Here is an 18,893-nt window from a genome sequence, read left to right as displayed (position 1 = left end):
AGCCCTCAATGTTCTTAACCACTGTGCCAGCTCTTCTTTCCCTCGGCTTCATTTTCAGTCCTAATTTTGTTTTGTTTTCTGAGATGAGATTTTACTAATATTATCCGGGATGGTGTCAAACACTCGGACTCTAGTGATCCTCCTGCCTCAGCTTCTCATGTGCTGGGAAAACAGGTGTGGGCCACTGCACTGCACCTTCATTAAATCGTTTCCTCATTAAAACTCACTCCTGACTATGACCCCCATATCTGAAAACTTGATAGTAGTTAATGACTGGACAGAGATTGTGCCCCAGCCCTTCAGCCATTATGTCTCCCACGTTCTGGCCATAGATTCGTGAGAACAGAGAGGAGTGTGGTTAAGTTTCTGCCGTTTTCAAGCCTGCCCCGAGGTTTACTTCTGCTGTGTCCTGACTTGAGTCTCCTGTTCATGCTAAAGCTGTGCTGGCAACTAGGTCCCCTCTGATCTGAAAACTTAGAGCAAGTTCACGGCACCTGTCTGTAGCCTCCGCCGCAGTCTCCTCCTCAAGCTAGTGACGACCGCCCTCTCCATGCGCCTGTTGCCAAGACTACACCATCACTGGCAGTGTTGAGCACAAGCATTTCTTCTGCTCTAGTTCTAATGAGTCCCCTTCACCCATGACAGTGAAAATGCCCATGACGGAACCTCTGTACTTCAAAGCAAGGGGAGGAAATGGGAACAGATTCCAGCAGAACATTGTAGAGATTCACTGTTATTGCCCCAAGCTGAGAAGGTTTTCAATCAATTGTTGCTTGCCTCTAGGTGATTTCCACAAGTGATTTTTCCAGCTTAATAGCTGTGGTTGGCTTTATTGATATTGTTTAGGTGTTTTGTTGTTGTTGTTTGATTTTTCTTTTCTTTTTTTTTTTTTTGGTTTTATTTTTATGTGTCTTTGTGAGTGTATGCTGTGTGTGAGGAGACCCTTCTCAAACACTCATAGCTCCCCAAAGCAAGAGACACCTAAGTAGTGCAGCTTGTCCTGGGGACACTGGCTGAACCTCTGACCAGACATGTGACTGGTACCAAGCCTCAGCCAAGAATGTGTTCAGCAGGGGAGGGTATGACATCACTCCTGCCATCCTACACCAGTCTTCACAGATCTGCCGTGCCAGGAAGACTAACACGAGCAGATAACCTCCCCACGTACCAGTCCTAACCCAAGTTATGGGAGCCAAGAGCAGCTAAGAACCCAATGAATTTGCTCTAAGTATTCAGATCAGTTAGGGACCGACTAGATCTCCACCCCAAAACCTCTGATGCTATCATCACAAGGACGTCCACTCATTTGTGAAGCTAAGAAAAAAAACTAAATGGGATTCTGGGAAGAGGGATGTAAAATCATCTGATAGAAAAATACAGTTTTAACTGTACTCAATAGAAGGGAAATCTCTCCGCAAACAAAATGTTTTTTCTCTTGCTTAAGTAGTGGTTTTCCCTTTTTTTTTTTTTTTTTTTTTTTTTTTTTTTGAGACAGGATTTCTCTGTGTAACTTTGATGCCTGTCCTGGATCTCACTCTGTAGACCAGGCTGGTCTTGAACTCACAGAGATCTGCCTGGCTCTGTTTCCCAAGTGCTGGGATTAAAGGCGTGTGCAACCACCGCCCGGCTAAGCAGTGGTTTTCAACCTTCCTAATGCTGGGATCCTTTAATACAGTTCCTCATGTTGTGGTGACCCCCAATCACAAAATGATTTTGTTGCTACTTCATAACTGTAATTTTGCTACTGTTATGAGTTGTAATGTAAATATCTGATATGCAGGATATATGATATGAGACCCCCAAAGGGGTTATGATCCACAGGTTGAGAACTATTAGCTTTAGCATCAGAAAAAAGAAATCATTTAAACATATTTTCTTATATTCTATATTGCTTTTCTTGGGATGGCGCTAAATGTTTGATCTTTTTATTTTCAAGTACAAACTTGTACTTTTTAATGTAATAAAAATGTATAGGCCTTACTTTTCCTCTTCAAAATCTTAGTTCTTCTATCTTTCCTCCGACTAAACAGAAGATTCAGAGCAAATGTCCTGGCCAAAGAGGGCTTAATTCCATGGTTTCTGTTTCTGATTGTTGTGTATCCACACTCTTCAAAATCTGTTATTAAAACAAAACTTCTAGTGTCTGTGGGCTGCTGAGATGATTAACAAAGCAAATGTAGTCAGATCTAATACATATGCATATATACATGTACATATATATTTCAGCTTCATTTATTCATTTTAGTTTCAATAGTGTATAAATTTCACAAAGCAATGGGCTTCATTTCCATACACAGGTCTATGTATGTTGACCTGCTCACCCATTCTGTTCTCTTCCTTGTCTCTCTGCCTCTCCTGTCCTTCACTGTCCCTAGTCTACGTCCCTGTCCACCTGTTCTAGCTCGTGGTGATGAGCACCATGACCAAAGCAGTCTGGGGAGGAAAGGGTTCCTTTCGTCTTATAGTTTACAGTCTATCACGAAGTCAGGGCAGGAACTCAAGGCAGGGACTGGGAGGCAGGAACTGGAACAGAGGCCACCAGGAAGGCTGCTGACCAGTTTGCTCCCAATGCCTGATCAGCCTGCTTTTGTATAGTGCATAAGACCACCTTCACTGGTGGTGGCACTGCCCAGAGTGGGCTGCTGCCCACCCCCCACCTCCATCGTTAATCAAGAAGACACCCCTCACAGACATACTTATAGGCCAATCAGATGGAGGTGCTTTTTCAGTGGAGGATCTTTTTTTCCTTGATGACCCTAGCTGGTACCAAGTTGACAAAAACAAAAAACAAAAAAAAAAACAAAATAAAATAACAACAACAACAACAAAAAAAAAAACCTAATACCCTCAATTCCACATGTGATAGAAAATACATGAAGCTTGCTGTGTGTTGGCTACTTTTCTAGTGGCTGTGATCAGAGACCAGAAGAGAAGCAGCCTGACTGAGGAACGGTTTGTTTTGGCTTACAGTTGTTGAGGACACAGCCCATGATGGTGTGAGGAAAGGCGTGGGAGCAGGTACAACAGGTCACATAGCATCTGCAGTGAGGAGCAGAGAGGGTGACGAGTGTGCTGCTAGCTAGCCTCCTCCTGTTCCTTTATCCCAGGACCCCAGTTCATAGAACAGCACTGCCCACACTCAGGTTAGTTTTCCAGCCTCAGCCAAACAAACGTTCTGGAAATACCCTCGCCCACAGCCAGAGGTGTTTTTCAGCGGTGAATTCTCAGTCCAGTCAAGCTGACAATGATTAACCATCACACTTGTCTTCCTGAGACTGGCTTATCTTGCACAATGATCTCCAGTTCCATTCACTTTCCTGTAAACATCATTTTATTTTTTTGAATGGGTGATTGAACAGTCTGTTGTGCATGGGTGCTGTGCTTTTTTTTTTTTTAACCTGTTCATCTGTTGAGGGAGCATGTAGGCTGATTCCATAACCAGATCATTGTGAATTCTGCTGCAGTAAATGTGGGTTTCCAGATATCTATGTTATTACATTTACTTTACTAGGAGACAGATGTAGGAATTCAAAAATTGATCTCGAAATAAATGAAGCCCCAGAGCGAGTTTCAACTGTCTCACATAAGAACTCTATGCATGTCTTCTTTCCTAGCCATGTCATATTGCTCTACTGTCCTGGGCCATTTGTTCACTTTTGGCTTTATCCTCTCCTGCTTTGTGTGTGTGACATTTGTTTATTCTTAACATTATTTTGGGTGCATTTGTTGATTTGTGTATTTAGTGTGTATATGCGCATGTACATGGAGGGCAACCTGCAAGAACTGGTCTTTCCCTTCTAGCAAGGGAGTCCCGGTAATTGGTTTATTCTTTATTGTCACACCTCCTTTTTGCCCCTATTTTCAAGTTTTCTCTCTTTCTCTGGGACAGACCTCAAGCTGAGAAGACCTCCAGTTCCCATGAAAAGAGCTAATATCTGCAGTCACAGGGATTTGGTTCTGTCTGTGTTCAGTCCCATTTCATGGATGTGTTTGCAAGGGGCTTTCAATATCTTTCTTCTCCTGTGTAGATAAAACTGAAGAGCTGAACCCCCGAGCTGTACATGCGATGTCTTGATATTTAACAAATTCAGATAGTGACTTTTTTTTTTGTCTCGTGAACCTCTTCTGCCCAGAACAGCGAGTCACACACTGTAACGTGCACGGAGGCTTTGCTTTTGAGGAGCACACTGCTCACCACAGAGTGAAGTTTCAGTCGTGGCCCTTTCAAAGTCACCCACTTAGAGGTGCTAATTTTAGCCATGTCTGTCTCACAAGAGGTTTCCTTCTAGCTAGTCCGTTTCCAGGTATCAAGCTTTAAAATACTTTTGTAGCGAGGCAAGGGGGCTTACCAAAGGACGCCTCTGGATTTTCCATGTCCTTTCTTGGGCTTGAACAAAATTCAAAGAAACGCCCATATCAAAACTACTTTGAAACAGGAATAATTGCTGACAAACTGAAGGACTAGAACCTGTGGCATTTTTCCATGGTTTCTCATGATTTTTATCCTTAGTTTCTTTCTTTCTTTCTTTCTTTCTTTCTTTCTTTCTTTCTTTCTTTCTTTCTTTCTTTCTTTCTTTCTTTCTTTCTTTCTTTCTTTCTTTCTTTCTTTCTTTCTTTCTTCCTTCCTTTCTCTTTCTTTCTTTCTTTCTTTCTTTCTTTCTTTTTTTTTTTTTTTTCTTTCTTTCTTTCTTTCTTTCTTTCTTTCTTTCTTTCTCTCTCTCTCTCTCTCTTTCTTTCTTTCTTTCCTTCTTTCTCTCTCCTTCTCTGTCTCTCTGTCTGTCTCTGTCTCTCTCTGTGTCTCTTCCTTTCGAAAAAGGATCTCTCTATGTAGCCCTGGCTGACCTGGAACTCATTATAAAGACCAGGCTGGCACCAAACTCACAGAGATCTGCTTATCTCTGCCTCCCAAGTGCTGGGATTAAAGGTGTGTGCTACTGTGCCTGACTGTGTTTCAGATAAGGTCTCACAGAGCCTAGGCTGGCCTTAAACTCTTTTTACAACTGAAAATGGCGTCAAATTCCTGAGGGAGTGGGTCCTGCCCTTTGTGTATTCTGTTCAGAGAACTTCGGAGGAAGATCGGTGCCATTTCTAAAGGAACAACGTAGGAGGTCGCATTTTCATCTCCCTCCCACCCTCCCCGGGGTTTTCCTAGCATGACTTCAAATGCCTATAATTCCCTCGGTGTGACTGCTTTCCTAAGAGGAGAGCAATTAAATCAAGGTCCTGCATAGACTTTGCAGAGAGCTGTCCTTCTCCAGCAGCAGCCAGTGAGGAGGGCTCCTCTGGATTTCAGCTCCCTGGGCTGTGTTTCATCAAGTCCTTTGCCAGGGCCTCTCCGGCAGGCAAGCGGTGTCAACAAGTGTCGCACCTACTGCAGAAAACGGCCCTCAAGTTTCATCACAGTGATGCTGAAAAATATTCTCTAGCCTCAGCAGTGACCTAGTTCGTTCAAGGGCAGGCAAAACATGCTCTTCTTCCAGAACTTGCTTGGACACGGACTCTTGCCTCTTAGGAAGACATGAGTTTTTCTGAAACAGACCCAACTGCACTTTGATCTGTTTGTGGACAGGACCCTGAATCTGAGTCCCTGTCAGGGGACAAGGACATAAGGACGTTCAATCAGTGCTTCACAAACAGCCAGGAGACCCCCAACAACGAGCCAGCCCTCCAATAACATCTCCCGGATAAACAGTATTAAAAAGTAAGTATGGAGACTTTAGTTTTTAACAAAGGATTTGGCTGTGCTTTAAATATCGCTATTGACATTTTCTACAACAGAGAACAAAGCAGGTTGTTTCCTTCTGAAACAGACCGAGGCTGGATGGGGCATTGGGGTGTATAGGGCTTTAATGGGGCCACATGCTCAAGGTCTTGTGTCAAGCCCCTCTGACCTCTGTGAAACTTGGGGACATTTTAAAATGTTTGTTTATTTTGGTTTGCCAATGATTAAAATCATTCCTTTCACATCATGTCTGTCTTAATGGTTAGAAACAACAAACATAAAAAATGGCCCAGAGGATCAATTTGTAAATGAAGATCATAGCCACTGTAAACGTGAGGCATCAAGGCAAATATTTAGTTGATACTAGCCCTGGGTGTTTGAATATTTTGTTCAAATATTATTCTTTTTGCATGAGGTTCTCTGAATGATTAGAAAATGTTAGCTTTCTAGGTGGGCAGCAGTGTATCATGCAATAATAGATCCAGTTTCTGGAAAGCCACTGGGTATTTAGAAATGATTTATATAGACATTCACTGCCACTAAATAGATTAAAGAAAACCTTGAGATTAAAAAGTCAGTCCAAAAGGGAAATCATTTTTAAAAAATGGATTCGTCATCGTGTTACATTTTAGTAAATTTTAATGGATACATTTAAACTTCAGAACTTCCAATTAAGGGTGTCAGTTACAGACATCTGACAACCATTTAAAAATAGATGTTTAAAAAGCAGGTCCAGCACTTCACTTGCTTCTGCTCAGATTATCTCCTTTCCACAGCTTCTTCCTTGTGCGAAGGTAACCTTCCTCAGTCAACCCAGAACCACGTTCTAAAGGCACAGAGTCTGATTATACCAGCATGCCAGCTAAGGGGAACACAGGGAGAGCTTGTGTGCTCTAAGTGAAACCAAGGATGTGACCAACCTTCTGTAGCAACCTCTTGACACACCCTGCATTAAGACATGCTGATGGCCAACAAGCAGGTCCAGATATTGGAAACTGGGATCTAAATACATTTAAGTCTCAAAGTACATTGCCCTTTTGAAGTATCTACCAAACATGGGATCACAGTTTGAGGACAATTTTAGTAGATCGGAGTTTGTATTCATATCAGATCCAAGATCCCGACTGTATTCATTTTGAACAGCCCTGTGCATCCTTACGTGTAGATGTTAGCATACACAAGGAGAATGCACCTGTGGGTGTCCTAATCTGTACGGCACCGAGGAAGCAGAATAGTCTTCCAGAAGGAAGGACAGGATCTGAAGCTCAATTTGGAATCCACCTCTAACTCTGGTCCAGTCTTCTCACCTGTAGAGTGAAGAGAGCACCCATTTTACCAGGATTGAGAGGGCATGGGATGAACACAAATACTCAAAGTATCCATGGCACCATAGTTTCTCAACAAAAGTATGTTCTTTACCTTTGTCATTAAAAAGTCTCTCCTGCAGTACCTCAGGATATGACCATAGTAACTATACAAAGTAATAGAAAGAAAGATAGAGAGAAAGAGAGAGAGAGAGAGAAAGGAAGAAAGAAAGAAAGGAAGGAAGAAGAAGAAGGAAGGAAGGAAGGAAGGAAGGAAGAAAAAACAATGAAACTTCTTATTGACAGTGGCACAATGAAAAAAATTAGATACTTTGAGGAAAATTTTGCACTTGAAAACAATGTGTCAAAACAACAATTTTAAAAGGAATCTGTCTTAGAATGTATTGATGATAAATAAGAGAAAACCCATTTTCTACTGAAGATGACGATATGCTTGTTATCTTAAAGGATAAGTAAAGATTTATCAGCATCATTTCAGAACACTTTTTCCATATCTACTAGTACCATGTTAAAGTCTGAGTGTTAGGGGAATCATAGGACTGGGAATAGCATAAATCTACACGTACAAGCCAATGTCTGTGGTTTTTGTGAAAACTATGTGAAGCAAGGCAGGAGCCTAAACTCACAGATTATAGTTTATGCTCACATTGATCAAACAGGCCGGGTAGAGCATGGAAGGAGAGATAGGAATTCTCTAAGGAGATTTACAATTGGTGGAGTAGAATAGACCCCACACCTGAACAGGCCATCATGGAAGCAGTGTGGTTTGTGGTCTAAAGACCACACACGCTATGAGGTCTGTAGTAGCTGATGAGGCACGTGAATAGAGAGACAAGCATCTTGCCTAGGGCTCATGGAATATTTCCAAAGAACTGTGACAGCAGACATCTGTATTGTCCCTTCCTTTTTGAACCATCTCGGGGTTTTCCCCCAGACAGATAAGAATATCTTGATGAATTCTTTGCCTGAGTTACTGGAAGGTCACAAGCAACCCCATGGTTCTCGGCTTAATTCTGCCTAAAAGGAAAATTAGAAATGTAGAATTATATAAGAAACGTGGGAGGAAGCAATGGTACCGTCTCATAGCATTATTGCCGTCTGGCAATAATGAAGGAATAAATACCTTCAAAGAAGGCAAAGAACACTAAAGAATGATTAGGGCTGGGGAGAGAGATTAGTCAGTAAGGTACTCGCCTTCCAAACATAAGAAAAAGAGCCCAATTCCCAGAACCCACATTAAAAAAAAAAAAAAAAATCCCAAAACAAACAAACAAAAACCAAAGGCATTCTGGTGAGTGCTTGTAATGTTGATGGAGGTACAGACAGGCAGATCCCTGGGGTTCACCAATCAGCCTAGCCTGCTAGGTGAGCTATACACTGATGAAAGACAGTGTCTTCAAAACAAAACGAACAAACAAACAAAAAAAAAACCAAACAAAATACACTCAGCAAGACGATTCATTAAAATAGAAAGCAGCTCACAGAGTGTTACCAAGAAGGCTCACTGGGTAGTGGTACCCACAGGCAACCCGAATTCAGTCCTGGGACCCCCATAGTAGAAGGAGAGGACTGATTCCTGCGGGTTGTCTGCTGACCTCTACATCCGTGGTGTAGCGCAAAAATGCCCACCACCACCTGCACACAAATATGTCAAAATAAAAACATAGCAACAACAAAAAATCAAAAATGAGGTGGATGGCATCTGAGGAACCACTACGGTTGTCTTAAGACCTGCACACATATTCGCATGCAACCCCCACAAGTACCACAGGACACATGTACGCACACACACACACACGCACACACACACACACACACACACACACACAATCTAGAACCCTTATTGGAGTTTCTGTAGATGCATACCTGACTAGGACACTCTGGGCATTGAGTCAAAGCCTGAATGCCAGACTAACAGGACCCTCAGCTCTAGATAGCTCAGCCTGGGCACCATGCATTTACCACACCAGAGCCAGATCCTCCATGGCTTCTAGGGTTTCATCTCAAGAGACATAGGTCTCCTTGATCTTCAACTTGCTTCTAGGTGACTAGGGTCATCTGCGCCTCAATCCATAGCTTAAAGAGTTCTTGAGTCTAGTTGTTCTTCAAATTCCAAGCATACTAGAATCCAGACAGCATGTTAAATACTTGTTGGACTTTACCCAAGAGCCTCTGGTTCTGAAGGTCCCACAAACCCTTGTTTCTTCCATAGTCTCATGTGATGCTGATGTTGGGATGCAGATGCCACCACAAGAGAAACAACTCTTTGGCTGGCAATTCCTAAAGACAAACTTTTTTCCCCCATGTGTGGTTTTTGGTCACTGGATTTACTCTCTCAGAGATGCTGAGTTTATGGACACGTTGTGTTAATGCTTAAAATAATCCGAAGGAGATAATCTCACCAGGCACTCTGCAGGCAAACAGTTCTCAGTCTGGCTGTGTGTGGGAGAGCAGTCCATCCTCTGGAAGGGGCTAGTTTTCTTCCAGTTGAGGGCATCAGGGTAGCCATTAAAGGAAGCAAGCTCTTATGTTTAAATGATTCAAAATGGGTGGGATTGGAACAGGTAGACATGGAAAATGTGTACCAGAAGTGAGAAAACTAAATACAACCACAAAGGGCAGAAAGGGAATAAATGTGGAATAAAACGAGTTTGGCTATACTTCCCACAGGTTTCTCAGTGCTCTCTTAGGGAAACACTCTTTGAGTAAGCCATCTAGTCTTCGATCTGTGTCGCTTCTGTCTATAACTTGGTGAGCTCCAGTCCTTTACTTCTGCCTAAAATCTGCTTGTTATGTGGAGTCCAACACAAGATCTGGAATGGAGAGTTAGCAGTAGGGATTTCAGGAACCAGGGTAAAGGAGGAGGGAGGCGTGGATACTTCAGTAAGTCTTTGAAAAGTAAAGTGAAATTAGCCTACCGACTATTGAAACAACATGGGGATTTATTGCTCATACAGTGGAAGAAAAGTCTAGGCGATGGATGGGTCAGGACTCATGTTCTGTCTCTGCATTTCTGGAGGCTCAGCTTCTCTCTGTTTTGGTTTCAACCTCAAGCCAGCTTTCTCACAGTCTCTGGATAGATAGCTTTCTGTCAAGAAAGCCTCTCTGACAACCCCCGACCCCACAGGTGTTCTCCTCTTTGTTGAGGACAGAATGAAAGGTCTAAGTCCTGCACTGGGTTGGATTGCCTCCCGCGCTTCTTTCAGGAATATGCAACACATGATTGGCTTAGACTTGGTGACTGAACTGATCAGCACCCAGGAAAACCATGATCCGTTTAGACCAACCAGAGCTCACAAAGCATGAAAGGTAGGGCGGGTCTGACCACACCAAGTCACCAGGAAGCTGGGTGGTGGGGGATGCGAGGACCAGTGGTTAGCGGGACACGGAAACAATGTTTTGGAGAACAGTCTCTGAAGTCATCCATTTACTTCCCTTGGTCTAAGGTTAATAGTAGGCTCATTCGTGCCTTAAAGCAGTGGTTCTCAAATTGTGGGGGCCGCATATCAGCTATCCTGTATATCAGATATTTACATTACCATTCATAACAGTAGCAAAGGACAGTTATGAAGTAGCAATGACATAATTTTTTGGTTGGGGGTCACCACAACATGAGGAACTGTATTAAAGGGTCGCAGCATTAGGAAGGTTGAAAACCACTGCCTTAAAGTCTTGGGATGATTCTGTTTTAAAGTACAGTCCAGGCAAATAAAAGTATTTTTCCACAGGGCAACCTTAACTGTCAATGGAGTGAGCCCTTGGATATAGTACTGTGCTCTGAAGAGCAGAACTTTCAAAAAAAAAAACCTTATTTCATTTCATATGTGTAAGTGTTTTGAATGCATGTATGTATGTGCACCACATGCATTCCTGGTGCCTGTGGAGGTCAGAAGAGGCATCAGATCCCCTGGAACTAGAGTTACATATGGTTGTGAGTAGCTATGGTGCCTAGCCATCGCTCCAGCCCCTGGAGCTCTTTAAGATTTTTAGATGTGATATTCTTTATCCCTAATGCATATCTTGCTTCCTATGATAGTGCTACCTCCAGAATACTTGGCAAATTTCTAAAGTGCTTGTGATTCAAGGTTTGCAGAAACCAGGCATGGTGGCATGCACCTGAATCCCGGCACTTGGGGTGTGGAGACAGGAGGCTACTTCTAGGTCAAGTCCATCACCGAGGGGGGTCAGGGCAGAAACTCAAGGCAGGAATCTGAAGGCTATCCCACACAGCACTACCTCCAACCAGGGAGCCATGGAAGACGCTGCTGGCTCTGTGGCTCACTCTAAACCCTTTACTAACTGAACTGAGTGAGTTCCCTGTAAATCTAATCGTTACTGCTATTTGCAACAGCATTTAAAATCTTTTCCCACTTAGTAAATAACTTCTACTGTTTAAATTAATTCAGAGTCCGGGTTGGTAGAGAGATGGCTTAAGAGCACTGGACGCTCTTTCCGGAGACCTGGATTTTATTCCCAACATACACGCTGGCTCACAACCACCTGCAACTCCAGTTCCAGGGGGATCCAATGCCCTCATCTGCCCTCCATGGGCACCTGGCATACATGTGGTGCAGACATACATGCAGGCAAAAACCACCTGTATACATAAGAAAAATTACAAAAGGAATAATTGAAAACAAAATATCTTCATGGCCTATGCCTGAATCTAAGGTAGGGGCGGGTGAGTTCAAGGTCAGTCTGGGCTGCATACAAACGTGCGTACATAGTACATAACACATATGCGTACATAAATAATAAATAACTAAACAAGGCAAGCAGAAGCAGTTTGTGAAAAGCTTTCTCTGAAATACTTTGGCAAGTTTAGAGGAGGGTGGCAAGCGAGCGGGGAGGCCACCCACTTCACTTGCCCTGCCATGCAGGGCCGTTATGCCCTCTGTCCGCGTACTGACAGGTGATTAGTTTTGTGTAATAAATTCAGGCTCAGTTCATTCTACCCAGAGTTGGTCCCGTTCTTCAGTGTGCGGCAGCCGGCAAATCAGAAGAGAATCCAATGTCTCAGGTTCTCCCCATATCATCCCAAGTCCTAAATTCAACAGCATTTCCCTCTCAGTCTGGTTTAAGTAAGGATTTTCCCAACAGGGATAACCCAGGGTTGCCTTGGGGGTGTGTTACAGTGGGGTGTACTAGGAGACTGGGTGAATGTGGAGAAGAAGGGGGCCAGAGGGGAGTGCTTTTCTTCTACAGTGCTCTTTTTGAAGGGTCTTGCTGATGCAACAGAGGATTGTACTCAATGGTCTGTGGCATTCAACCTTCAATCAAAGAAATAATCATTAACTCGAAAGAGTGGATCTCATTAGCCATAGGACCATGTTCCACCTGTGCCTGTATGCATGCATGCCTCGTGTGTGTGTGTGTGTGTGTGTGTGTGTGTGTGTATGTGTGTGTGAGTGTGTGAGAGTATGCTTGTGTGTATGAGTGTGCCTCTCTGTTAGTGTGCTTGTGTGAGAGTGTTTGAGTGTGCATATTTGTGAGTGTGTGTGTGTGTGTGTGTGTGTGTATGTGTGTGTGTTATTGGGAATCTAGGGCTAGACAAGTGCTCTAGGACTGAGCGATAGCCTCATCCCTCTTTTTACCTTTTACTTTGTAGCAGGATCTAACTCTGCATCAGCAGCTGACCTTGAACACGCCATCCTCTTGCCTTGGGCTCCCAAGTTGATGGGCTGTAGACATGCACCACCAAGGGGTGCGTTCCCTTTGCGCATTGCGAGCTTCCTCTCTTCCCTGTCTCTTCCCTGAAGGGGCCAGGATAAGATGATGGATGTGTATCATCTGAATATATCAATAATCATATTCAAGAAACCAAGACGCTTTCATTAAAAAGCTGTGTGACCTCGGGAAAGATACTTATCATGTCTGTGTTTTTCAGTATGAAATCAGGGAAGATCCTAAGCTCTGATATGTTTAACCTTGAGATATTTTTAAACTCCTTCCATTAAAGAATTGGAAATGAGTTTAAATGGCAGAGGAGAGGGAAGACAGGAGAGTGGAGAGGAGAAGAGGGGACGGGAGGAGAGGAGGGGAGGGGAGAGAGGAATCAGTGGGAAAGCTGTAGTCTACCAAAAATTTAAAAAAAAATTACAGTTAAAAATAGAAAGCTAGAGAAAACAGTAACTCCACGCCCAGCATCCACCTTGTCTTATCAGTGAACGCACAGATACTGTGAAAGTTCCATTTTATTATGTAAAGTCACTGTCCTTAAGCAATATCACGTTCCTGTAAATACTCAGGACAACTAGGCTACTCGATTTGTGTGTGTTTCTAAACATATTAAATGTACAAACAAGCGTATTAGGGCGTATTCGTATTTTATTACTCTGTGTGTGTGTGTGTGTGTGTGTGTGTTGTGTGTTTGCCAATTCATATGATGTGAGTGGAGGTCTGAGGACAGCTTTTGGGAGCTGGGCTTTCTCCTTCTACCTTGTGGGGTCTGAGTATCCAACTCCATTAGTTAGGCTCGGTGGCAAGTGCCTTTACCCACTGAACCATCTTGTCACCTTGGGATTTTTTTTTAAAGGGCTAGCGTACTTCACACTTCTATATCTCATTTCACTTAGCAATATGCTTCTGAGGTCACTTCATGTCTGTCAGACAGAATCTCCTCATTCCCTTTTAATACACACTGCTGTTAAAAGGCTCCACCAAGGGCCAGGGATGTAGCTGGGTTGGTAGTGTTTGTCTACACGCACGAAGTCAGCCTTCAACCCCACCCTCCAAAGGATCCCAGCACTGGGGAGGTGGCAGTCGAACAGTCAGAAGTTCAAGGCCACCCTCCACTACATAGGAGGGAGCTTGACGCCAGCCTGGGCTGCGGGACACCGCATCTCAGCAACGAACCAGGAGAAAGTTCTACTGGATCCACTAGATTCCTGCTAGCGGTTGTTTGTGTTGACTCCAGGCCTGTGATCACAGCAGAGCTTTGTCAGAAACAGCAGGGGCTCCCCAAGCACTTGTTTCTCTTTCTCTAATTTTAACACTTGCTTTGTTTATGATGTGTTTGCATGTCATAGAATTCACTCAGTTTTAATGCGGTGACTTTGTTTTACTGAACTCACCACATAGGTAACTATCACCACGGTTTTTTTTTTTTTTTTTTTTTGGTCACAAAAGATCTCTTGGGCCCATTTAGTGTTTAAAAAGATAATATCAGTATGGATTCATTGTACAAGAGATGGGCTTTGTTATGACATGTTAAAACACGTATATTGCATACTTTACTCATGTTCCATTCTCTGTTACCTTTTCTTGCCCCTCTCTTCCCTTCTGCTGGTCCCCAGCCAAATAGTCCCCTTCTTTCATGTCTCATCTCTCTATATGTTGTGTGTGTATGTGTGTGTATATATGTGTGTGTATGCATGTGTATATGTATGTGTATGTATGTGTGTATGTATGTGTCTATATGTCTATTATGTATGTATGTATGTATGTATGTATGTATGTATGTATACATTAACTTACATATATTTATTGTCGATCAGTCCTCTTCCCACCAGCAGCCACTAGCGGCCCTTGTGTCCTACCGCGTCCTTTGGATGTTTATATGTGGAATCATATACTGTGGGTCTTTGGGTCTGACTTCTTTTGCTGAGTCTGACTGAGAGCGTTTTGAGGTTCATCCATGCTACACCGTGCACATCCTTCGTTCCTCTTATTATTCGGTGGTATGACCATGCCACACTTCATCTATTCACCAGCTGGATGTTCTGGTTGTTTCTAATTTTGGGTACTCTGAATAATTCTGCAAATGACGTTTGTGTGGGGCTTTTGTGGAGATGGATGTTTTCACTTCCCTTGGCAAGGGTTTCTAGGTGTAGAATTGCTAGCTCGTTAGGTAGATTCATGTTTAGTTTTTTAGTAAACTGTTCTTCACAATGTCTTTACTATTGTTCCCTCCACGGGGGAGAGCCAGGGGCTCCTTCTGTTCTTTACACTGCTCTCTGACAGGCAGCCCTCCCGGGGCTCTGGTTTGGATCTCCCTGACAACTGAGGATGCAGAGCATCTTTTCATAGGTTTGTTTTCCTGTCTTTATTTTTCGTGTATGACTTAGCGTCATACCTGAAAGAGAACACGACACTCAAGTGTCGGCTTACCTGGGCCCACGTCACACGGCAGCCCTGCCGCGTTCACAGTTCTCTGTGGTGAGCCAAAAACAAACAAACAAACAAAAAACAAATAAATAAATAAAACAAAAAACCAAAGCAAAACAAAAAACCAAAACCAAAACAACTACAACAACAAAAATGGTCCCTTTTCAAGTGTTTGAGATGCCCTCAAGAACCCACCCACAGACTCATACTTTCTACCAATTTGTGTAAAAGACGTCATTTTTATAATTTTCCAGACATTAAGCCCAAAGCCACAGATACTAGACCACACTCACATAATGGTTATTTTGCTATTCAGAAGACCTTTATAAAAATGTAAATAGTGCGATACTTACATCATTTCTACCCTCTCTTCCCCCTCCAACCTCTTCCATGCCTCACTGCTCCCTTAAGTCACAATCTCTTGTTTAATTGTGTATGTGTATATGTGTGCATGTATGTGTGTGTGTGTGTGTGTATGTGTGTGTGTGTGAGTGTGTGTGTGTGTGTGTGAGTGTGTGTGTGTGTGTGTGTATGTATAAAACCTCCCAGGTAGTCATCTCTAAACATGTACATGATATGCACTTTTTTTTTTTTTTTTTTGGTTTTTTGAGACAGGGTTTCTCTGTGTAGCTTTGCGCCTTTCCTGGAGCTCACTTGTAGCCAGGCTGCCTCGAACTCACAGAGATCCACCTGGCTCTGCCTCCGAGTCTGGGATTAAAGGCGTGCGCCACCAACGCCCGGCGATATGCACTTTTTAAGAGCATAAATGTATATGTTTAGAATCTGTATACTTAAAAGCCTGTATTATTTTTTTAAAAGTAGGAAACTTGCCCTGAGCCATACAGGGAAAAGAAAGGAAAGCGGGGAGGGATTGAAAAGCTTGGTATTCTTTTGAATGAACATACTTTTTTTTAGGTTGATTTTGAAGCCCCCCCGCCCATGACTCCCTCCACTAACGCCAAGAATTCAGCACTCGTTTGTCCTCGCTAGCACAGAACGACAAATGTGTCCTTCTCACCGGCAGAGAAGCCACGCAACACGAACCATGGTCTGACTTAAGTGTCCCTTTCCCTCGGGGAACAGTCCGTGCCCAGTGGCTGGGACGCGTGGCAGCTAACCCAACCTCGTGAGTCAAACCCACTGTCGGTGTCTTCACGTGGGGGACAGACCTGACAGGAAGTGGCCACCCGTGGAGGAGCTGCAGCTGACCCACAGGGGCCTCACCACCAGCCCACAGCAGTGGTCCTGGGAACAAGAGTGGGAGGAGGCTTACTCTGCAACTTGCTTTCTCAGTGAGCGTTACTCCAGGAGACATGTTTACCCCTGAATTGGCATGTCACTTAAAAAAAACAAAAAAACAAAAAAACAAAACAAAAAAACAGCTGCACTGTGGTAGCCCACAGCAGAAAAGGAAACTGGTGAAGAAGCCGCCGTCTCCCCGATAGCCTCCACACTACTGTGACACCAGCTAATCATGTAACACTCTGAGGAGGCAGTCGATGTGGGCTCTGATCCTTACACTGTTACCGTTCTTGGCTGACAGGTGAGGAAATAGATTCGATACGGTGCCCAGGTAAGAGGCAGGGCTGCAGCTACCTCTGTTCCCGGCAGTCTAGGTTTGATCCAGAAGCCTAGGATGGTCATCTGTTCAGGAGAGCATTTTCCAACAGTGAGATTCCCCCGAATCATTGAGTAAGTCTGCAGGAATGTGGACAGCCAAGGTAGTCATCTTCTTGCCAACAGTAGTTCCCAACAAGTATTGCAGACTGGCCTAAACTGGTAATGACATTCATCAGCAAGCATTACAACGTGGACAAACTTGACAATATTATGCTAAGTGGAAGATTCTGATTATACGAAGTGTCCAGAAGAGGCAAATCCACAGGAATAGAACAGAACTTGGTGGTTACTGAAGGCTGTGTGGACTAGGACAGGGCATGGAGATGGGGAGATGGGGAGATGTGAGGCTTCTTTTGGGGGTAATGGCACACTCTAAAATTGATTGTGGTGATAATGGTTACACAAGCCAGATATAATGAAAATCATGGAGTCATAACTTTTCAGTGGGTGAAGTATGTGGTATATTAATTATCTCATTACAGAGGTGTTTAAATATCACGCTGGGTCAATAAGTCACAGGAGGTGTCTCCAACTTGAAACCACAAGTCCATAAGTGTGCCAAACCTTGTCATTCCCTGTACGGAATTTGCTATACTATCGCAACATACCATAAAAAAAATTGGGGTCTGGGGAGGTAGCTCAGTCATAGAGGACTTCCGAACATGTACAGGCCTCTGGGTCTGATCTTCAGCACTGCAACTTGGAGTATGAGGTGAAAAAATAAAAGTGACTTAGGTTTGTGCTACCACCATATGTAGCTAATTATATAATTATCCTGTCAGTCATACTGAGCAATAGCCACTTTAAAATCTTTCTTTCTTGTTTTATTTTTTTTTTTTCCGAGACAGGGTTTCTCTGTGTAGCTTTGCACCTTTCTGGAACTCGCTTTGGAGACCAGGCTGGCCTCGAACTCACAGAGATCCGCCTGCCTCTGCCTCCCGAGTGCTGGGATTAAAGGTGTGCGCCACCACCGCCCGTCCACTTTAAAATCTTAAATACACCTTTAATTTAAAAAAAAAAAAATTCTCGCCAGGTGTGGTGGTGCATGCCTTCAATCTCAGCACTCGGGAGGCACAGATAGGTGGATCTCTGTGAGTTCAAGACTAGCCTGGTCTACAGAGCAAGTTCCAGGACAGCCAGGGCGGTTACACAGAGAAACCCTGTCTCAGAAAACAAACAAACAAACAAACAAAAAACCAAAACAAATAAACAATAAACTCAACCCAAATTTATAGCCTTGGCTTCTATGACGGATCGAGCCTCTAGTGAGGAACAGCCCTCCTGCTGTCCAAGGGCAGCTTTTCCTGCTGCTCTGCAGGGTGGGCCCTCTCAGCACCTTGAGGATGGCCCATCTCCAGTCACTTTCCTCGGCTCTGTATTTATTCTGGACTGTTCATTACTATAAGTTGGCAATGCCCCTCCCTCTCTGTCTCTATGTTCATCTCTGTCTGCCTGTCTGTCTGTCCCTCTCCTATCTTCCTTCCCTCCCTCTGTCCTCTTCCTTTTGTTTCTGTCTTTCTGTGCTGGGGATCAGACCCAGGGTCTCTGACGTGACAGGTAAATATCCAGCCATTGAGCTGCACTTCTGCCTTGAAGGTTTCTTTAAGCATTTTCTTTCTCACAAAAGATGAGTTATAAGCATTTTTTTTTTTTTTTTTTAATTTTTTTTTTTTTTTACACATGTATGACTGCAGCCAGAAAAACAATTCATTACAATGTTTTAGCAATGTGGTTCTAATGACTCAGGACCTTGAGATCAGTCAGTGCTCTAAACCTCTGAGCCATCTCCCCAGTCCGGAGTTATAAGCATTTTCAAAATTCAAAACACTTCGAAACTTTTAAAGGTACTTCTTTCTACCTAGTTGGGAAACCTTTCCCAATACACATTACTATGACCATGAAGAAATATCTACAGGTTTCACATCTGTGAGTTTAACCACCTTTAGACCCAAATTACTTTGCAATAAAATTGTGTATGTGCTGCAAAAGTAGACACCCCCTCCTATTCCCTAAATGAGACTTTCTAACTACTCTTTACATAGCATCCGTGGCATACTGGACACTGTAAGTAATCTAGAGATGGTTCAAAGTATAAGAGGATATATGCATAGGCTATGTGC

General features: G+C 43.4%; 1 protein-coding gene and 1 long non-coding RNA gene across 2 annotated transcripts in view; one reads left to right on the top strand and one right to left on the bottom strand.

Annotated features, from left to right (window-relative positions):
• The first annotated feature begins 5,088 nt into the window (after positions 1–5,088).
• The window catches only part of Alpk2 (alpha kinase 2), a 159,550-nt gene continuing 145,745 nt past the window's right edge, over positions 5,089–18,893 (top strand). Inside the window, 1 exon segment of the mRNA XM_037197175.1 lies at positions 5,089–5,701. The gene's annotated coding sequence lies outside the window, so the exon portion shown is untranslated.
• The window catches only part of LOC119086285, a 44,100-nt gene continuing 31,550 nt past the window's right edge, over positions 6,344–18,893 (bottom strand). The window contains exon 2 of the long non-coding RNA XR_005089536.1: positions 6,344–7,029. This is a non-coding gene — a long non-coding RNA (uncharacterized LOC119086285). The remainder of the gene's footprint in view (positions 7,030–18,893) is intronic.

The sequence above is a fragment of the Peromyscus leucopus genome, chromosome 19 (assembly GCF_004664715.2).
Source record: "Peromyscus leucopus breed LL Stock chromosome 19, UCI_PerLeu_2.1, whole genome shotgun sequence".
Taxonomy (NCBI): Eukaryota; Metazoa; Chordata; class Mammalia; order Rodentia; family Cricetidae; genus Peromyscus; species Peromyscus leucopus.
Note: the sequence above shows the minus strand (reverse complement) of the source record. Positions and strands in the feature narration are given on the sequence as shown.